Raw genomic sequence first — 7,416 nt, forward strand, 5'->3', positions numbered from 1 at the left:
TGTTCATGCCACATAAACCGAGTCATCCACAGCTGGTGTCTCAAGCACCCTATTAATTTCTCCCGAACCAAAATCTACAAGCTTTCCTCTCACAAACACTTTACTATCGCTCCTCTCAGCCGCATTGGCATAGAATTCCCTCACCACGGGTACCACCGCGGCTTGCAGTTGGCTACAAAATTTTCCCCAACTTCTATTCTCAATTTGATTTATAATAGTTATGTATTGCACAAGCTGGAAACCACGTTCGCGAAGCGGAGCTCTATGTATTTTTGCATTTTCGTAGCGTTCCCTAGCGGTATCATTTACAAATAACTGAGTCTCATGCGATGAAGACGAAGAGGAATGGCTTACCCGAGCTTTCTTAGGTGCCATTGTAGATTATGTGGGAAGACCAAGGATCCCGGAGTAGGAGGCGTGTTGGCGGAAGTCAAGGTGGCCAGAAATTGCAGAGGTGGTCGGAAAGGAGCAGCGGCGGCTGGAAATTGCAGAGGTGGCGGGAAAGTTCAATTCTTGACCGGAAAAATCACTGCTTGATGTTTGGTGCAGATGGAGACCCATGATCTGTACCTGAAATTGACACAAGACAAGATATTTGAGCGAGATTGAGATAGGAGGAGCGAAAAAAATCGAAGGGGGCGGCTAGGTTTCGAGTGGGGAAGAAGAAGAAAAGAAAGCTGCAGGTTTTTAAATCTACACGATACGCCCGGGCAGACATAAGTTTCCGCCCGGGCGGATAACTCTCGGCCTTAAAAAAATATTTTGAAAAGGGCACGCCCGGGCGAATGTGAATTTTTTCCTGGGCGGAAGTTTCACGGCTTGTGGATTTTTTTTAAAAAAAGGGACGCGCCCGGGCGGATGTATGTGTCCGCCCGAGCGAAAGCTTCACGGCTTTCCTAAAAATTTTTGTAAAATATGCGCGCCCGGGCAGACATAAATGTGCGCCCGGGTGGAAGCTTCACGATTTTACACTCATTATTTTTTAAAAAAATTAAAAAAATAAGAACAAAAACTAAAAATCGAATTAAATGCAAGATAAGGGAACGAGAGGTAGTTCTCCATTTATAGTCGAGAGCTGGACTGTCGGTCAGTTTCAGTTTGGATTGTCTTGGAACCTGGTGATTCTAAGTTGTGGCTCGATTGTCCCACTCGTGTAGTGCTTCAATCGCTGGGCACTGGTCGTAAATGTCCCATCGTTTCCATCTTGCAATTCTACAGCTCCCAATGGGTAAACTTTGGAAATCACAAATGGACCAGAACATTGCGACTTCAATTTTCCGAGAAACAGTCACAACCGGGAGTTGTAGAGCAGGACATTTTCACCGTCCTTGAATTCCCTTCCAATGATTCGCTTGTCATGATCCTTCTTTGTCTTTTCCTTGTACGATAGTGCGAGATCATATGCCAGATTCCTAAATTCCTCCAACTGGTCCAATTGAAGCAGACATCGTTCACCTGCATCAGTAGAGTTAAAGTTTAGTGCTTTTGTTGCCCAATATGCCCGATGCTTGATAGGTGTGATTTTTACGTGTTTTATTGCATTAGTTTGTGTGTGTTTGCATTGTGCATGCGTACATTTCATTTACATTTTGTTCGTTTTAGAGTAAGCATATGCATTTGATCATTTCTCACTTGTGCGTGACGAATTTGCTGGAAAAATGGCCGGGAAACTAAAATCGGAGCCAAGTGCCAAGCTAAGAACATAATGTGCAGAAGAGGCGGCGCTCGGGCGGTGAAATTGTACCGCCCGGGCGCGAGAGATGAATTGCCAAGGAGAAGTGCAGAAAGTTTTGCGCTCCGGCGGTAATTTTCTACCGCCCGGGCGCGAGAAAAATCACTTAAAGAGCTGAAGTCCAGAGAGGTCGGCGCTCGAGCGGTAGTTTTCTACCGCTAGGGCGCGAGAAGTGACCCAAGAAGAGAAAAGTTACAGAGAGTGTGGCGCTCGAGCGGTAATATTCTACCGCCCGAGCGCCACCTAAGTTAGGAAAGATTTTTCTTTCGCGACTTCTTTCCTTCTGGAGGGAGATGGCTAAAAGAGGAAGGGATTGGACGACTTGGGATATGATTCAGAGATATTTTTCAACAGAAAAAGCTTGGAGAAGGAGAAAAACAAGCTTGGAGTTGAAGAATCGTGAATTTCCGGGCACTGTTCTTCGCATATTTCGTCTAGTCTCGTATTTCTAGTTTATTTTACTTTCTTTAATTATGGTTTTTCTTAGTTTAATTATGACTTTTAGTAGCTAAACCTTTAATATTTGTTGGGATTTAACGGGATCCACCCCAAACTTTGATTTAAATTAATTCACATATCGATTTTTGATGTATTCTTGATTATACTATTGTTTTATCGTGTTGTTAAAGCGTAGCTAACTTTAATAACAATTTTATATTTCGAGTGAGTTCCAGAGAATAACTTGTGATAGGAACGAGTAGTATAATACGCGGATCTATAATTTACATAGATATATGAAATTGGATATGCGCCGATAGTTATAGTCCTAAGGGTCGAAAACTAGGAGATTTCACAAATCGACATGCAAGTCACTCTTGATAAATAATTAAAGATATTTAATTACTTCATTGAGTAGAATTAGTTTGGCATAGCTCGAGAGAGTGTGTACAATTGAATAGGAAATCCTGTCGGAAGCATAAAATCAATATCGAACGAATTAATAAAATAACGAGGGATAGGTGAACTGATATTCCCAAAAAATCAGTTTTCTTTGAAGTTTAAATCAACCATTTATATATTCTATTTCTTTATTAAATTCTTTGATAATTTTATTTGCATGTTTATTTGAGTATAGTAGCAATAAAACAATCAAGCAATTTTCGTAGCTAAAGATTTAATAACTGAAAATAATAATTGTCAAATACAGTCTTCAGTGGAACGATACTCGTACTCACGTACATTATACTATTACTTGACATCGTGCACTTGCGATTAAATTTTGAGCGTACAAAATCATATTTTTATTGAGGATTCCACAGTGCAAGTTTTGCTCGATCAAGTTTTTGGCGCCGTTGCTGGGGACTGTTAATTCACAATTTTATTTTTAGTTATTTTCTTTAGTATTCTCTATTTTACTTTGTTTGACACCTTTGATTTCTTTACAGATATCTCGTCCAGTGCATGCCAAAGTCACTTGACGTGTAGCTTGAGCAGTTCGACCCTGAAATTGAAAGAACTTTCCGCAGGAGGAGACGACAACAGAGACTGAAAGAACTGATGGAGAGGCACGAGAAAGATCGTGAGCAGGAACATCGTCAAGATAGACAAGTTGAGATGCCACCCCGCATACCAATGCTAGAGTATGCCCAGTCTTCTCTGGATGGTGCACGCCCAAGCATTGTGGGGCCCATTGTGCAGGTAAATCACTTCGAAATCAAGCCAACTATAATTCAGATGATTCAGAACACAGTCCAGTCTGCAATAGATGACCCAAACACGCACATCGCATATTTTTTTGAGATTTGCGATACGTTTAAATTCAATGGAGTTTCTGATGATACTGTTAGATTGCGTTTGTTTCCTTTCTCCTTGCGTGATAAAGCTAAAGCATGGTTGAATTGTTTGCCTGTAGGTTCAATCACCACATGCGAGGATATGGCGAAAGCGTTTCTCATCAAATATTTTCCTTCATCTAAGACCATGAAGCTTCGGGCAGACATCACCACCTTTGCTCAATTCGAGCAGGAGTCATTGTATGAGGCATGGGAGCACTTCAAAGATCTCTTGCGTAGATTCCCACATCACGAGTTGCCAATTGGGTTAGTTGTTCAAACCTTTTATTATGGTTTACTTACTCCTAATCGTACTATGATAGATTCTGCTGCATGTGAAAACCTATTGAGGAAGACTGCTGAAGAGGGATATGAGCTGTTGGAGGAGATGGCTACTAGCAGCTATCATCCTAAATCTGAAAGAAACAATCAGCGGAGAAGTGCAGGAGTTCACCAGGTAACTGATCTTTCAACTATTACTGCACAACTTGATGTATTGAACAGAAAACTAGATGGCTTGAACATGGGTGGAACAACGATGCATCTTCAAGAGATAATATGTGAAAAATGCGGAGAACATTATGTTAAGGACTGCAAAGATGGAAATCCCTTTTATATTCTAGAAGGGGAACCACTGAATCAAGTGGGAATCCAAAACCACTCAAGGAATGACCCTTATTCGAACACATACAATCCTGGGCGGAGGCAACATCCAAACTTCTCATCGGGTGGTCAAAACAGCTAGAATCGACCACAAGGAGCACAACCATATAGGAAACAAACGATGTACAGATCTGATCCTCCTAGAGAAGAGAAGTTCAATTTAGAGCAGATGATGTCTAAGTTCATCTCATCTACCGAAACTAGACTCCAAAATCAAGATGCTTCGATAAGGGGATAGAAAACCAGATTGGACAGCTAGCAAAGATAATAGCAAGTAGAGAGCCGGGCACCTTGCCAAGTGACACCGAGACCAATCCTAACGAGCAAGTGAATGCCATTGAGCTGAAGAGTGGAAAAATTTTAGATTCAAGAGAAAAAGACAAAAATCAAGTGCCGGATGAACTGACTGAGACATCTAAAGGTAAGTCTTCTAACTATACACCAGCACCCACTGCACAATCTAAAATTGTTATACCTCATCCTTTTCTTGCAGCATTGAAAAGGCCAAACTCGATGCGCAATTCGGTAAGTTTCTTGAGATATTTAAAAATTTGCATATTAATATTCCTTTTTCTGATGCTTTGATGCAAATGCCGAGCTACGCTAAATTTTGAAAAGACATCTTAGCAAACAAGAGAAAGTTGGAGGATCACATGACGGTGAATGTTACTAAAAATTGCTCTGCTTTGGTGCAAAACAAGATCCCACCGAAAGTTAAGGATCCAGGGAGTTTTTCTATTCCTTGCATGATTAATGATGTTGTTTTTCACAAAGCTTTGTGTGATCTTGGTGCAAGTATTAATCTTATGCCCTTATCTATATTTAGGAAGCTTGGATTGGGAGAACCTAAACAAACAAGGATGTCCTTGCAACTAGGAGACAGATCTGTCAAATACCCGCGAGGGCTCATAGAGGACGTCTTGGTAAAGGTGGACAAATTCATATTTCCTACAGATTTTGTGGTACTTGATATGGAGGAGGATGTGAAGATGCCCTTGATTTTGGGGAGACCATTCCTAGCAACTGGCAAGGCCCTAATTGATGTGCAAGAAGGGAAGCTGAGATTGAGAGTGGGAGAAGAGGAGATCACTTTCGATGTTTTTAATGCACTCAAACACACACTGTACTCTGATAATTGTTATAGGATTGATGCTTTTGATGCTCTTGTGTCCAACTATGTGCAGGGTGCTATTGGAGATCTTTTGGAATCCACTCTCACTACTGAACTGAGAGAAGATGAACTGGACGAAGAGAGAGCCGAAATACTGGCATACCTCAATGCCAACCAACCATGAAAGAGGCCAATAAGGATGAGATTAGAAGACTTGGGAGATTGAAGAGACTTGATCCCTCAGAAGTCAAGCTTGGAGGAGCCCCCGATGCTTGAGCTCAAACCATTGCCTCCACACCTAAAGTACGTATACTTAGGTGAGAATAACATTTTACCTGTCATTATTTCTGCTGCTTTGACAGATGTGATGGAGGACAAACTGTTGGAAGTGTTGAAAGCGCACAAGAGTGCTTTTGCGTGGAAGGTGGCGGACATAAAAGGTATCAACCCCTCAGTTTTCATGCACAAGATCTTGATGAAAGACGAGTACTCACCTTTTGTGCAACCTATGAGATGATTGAATCCAAATATGCAAGAGGTAGTAAAAGCGGAGACCATCAAACTCCTTGATGCAGGTATTATTTATCCTATATCTGATAGTGCATGGGTAAGTCCTGTCCAGTGTGTGCCAAAAAAAGGTGGGATTACTGTGATCACAAATGAAAAAAATTAATTAATACCCACTAGGAAAGTTACAGGATGGCGTGTGTGCATTGACTATAGGAAATTAAATGATGCCACCAGTAAGGACCACTTTCCTCTACCCTTAATTGATCAGATGTTGGAAAGACTAGCGGGGCATGAGTTTTACTATTTTCTAGATGGGTATTCGGGGTATAATCAAATCACTATTGCACCTGAGGATCAAGAGTAAACCACTTTCACTTGTCCTTATGGAACTTTTGCTTTCCGCCGTATGCCTTTTGGTCTGTGTAATGCCCCTGCCACGTTTCAACGTTGCATGACTGCCATATTCCATGATATGATTGAAAATTTTCTTGAAATATTTATGGATTACTTTTATATCTTTGGTGCAACGTTTGATGAATGTCTGCAGAATCTGAGCACCGTGTTGAAGAGGTGCGAGGAGACGAACCTGGTGCGTAATTGGGAGAAGTGCCACTTCATGGTACAAGAGGGAATTGTGTTAGGGCACAAGGTTTCGGAAGTAGGGATTGAGGTGGACAAAGCTAAAATAGTGGTCATAAAGAACCTACCACCACCAGCCTCAGTAAAGGGAGTTAGAAGTTTTCTAGGCCACGCCGGTTTTTATTGGCGGTTTATCAAATATTTTTCAAAAATTGCCAAACCTTTATCTTCCTTACTTATGAAAGATGTACCTTTTTAATTCAATTCTGATTGTTTACAGGCGTACGAGGATTTGAAGAAGCGCTTGGTGACGGCTCCTATCTTGGTGGCACCAGATTGGGATCTGCCCTTCGAGATCATGTGCGATGCCAGTGATACTGCTGTGGGAGCTGTGCTTGGACAGTGGCAAAACAAGGTATTTCATACAATTTACTACGCAAGTAAGACCTTAGATGAGGCTCAATTGAATTATGCGACAACTGAAAAGGAATTACTTGCAGTGGTATTTGCGCTTGACAAATTTCATGCATATCTTGTTTTTTCCAAAGTCATTGTTTATACGGATCACTCGGCACTGAAATATTTACTTGCTAAAAAAGATGCAAAGTCACGCCTACTTCGGTGGATCTTATTCTTGCAAGAATTTGATTTGGAAATAAAAGATAAGAAATGTGGTGGCAGATCATTTGTCTAGACTGGAGCTTGTTAGTAATGACGGTGTAGATAAGCCTATTAATGATTGGTTTCCTGACAAGCAATTGTTTGAGATGAAACATTGTCCGTGGTATGCAAATTTCACTAACTTTCTAGTCACAGGCACACCACAACCAAATCTATCATTTCACCAACGAAAGAAATTCTTCTCTGACGTGAAATATTATTTTTGGGAGGAACCGTTTTTGTTTAAGATTTGTGCAGATTTTATGATAAGAAGGTGTGTTGCAGAAGAGGTGTTTGGACAAATTCTCAATCATTGCCATGACAGTGAGGTAGGTCGTCACTTTGTACCAACAAGGACGGCATCTAAGGTACTTGAATGCGGCTTTTAT

At 41.1% G+C, this 7,416-nt stretch overlaps 1 non-coding gene across 1 annotated transcript; it reads right to left on the reverse strand.

Moving 5' to 3' along the window:
• Positions 1 to 3,656: 3,656 nt before the first annotated feature.
• LOC140806448 (small nucleolar RNA R71) lies at positions 3,657 to 3,762 on the reverse strand. The gene has a single exon (XR_012112522.1). It is a non-coding gene; the product is annotated as a small nucleolar RNA R71 (small nucleolar RNA).
• Between the last annotated feature and the right edge of the window lie 3,654 nt (positions 3,763 to 7,416).

This window comes from Primulina eburnea, chromosome 11 (assembly GCF_022965805.1).
Source record: "Primulina eburnea isolate SZY01 chromosome 11, ASM2296580v1, whole genome shotgun sequence".
Lineage (NCBI taxonomy): Eukaryota > Viridiplantae > Streptophyta > Magnoliopsida > Lamiales > Gesneriaceae > Primulina > Primulina eburnea.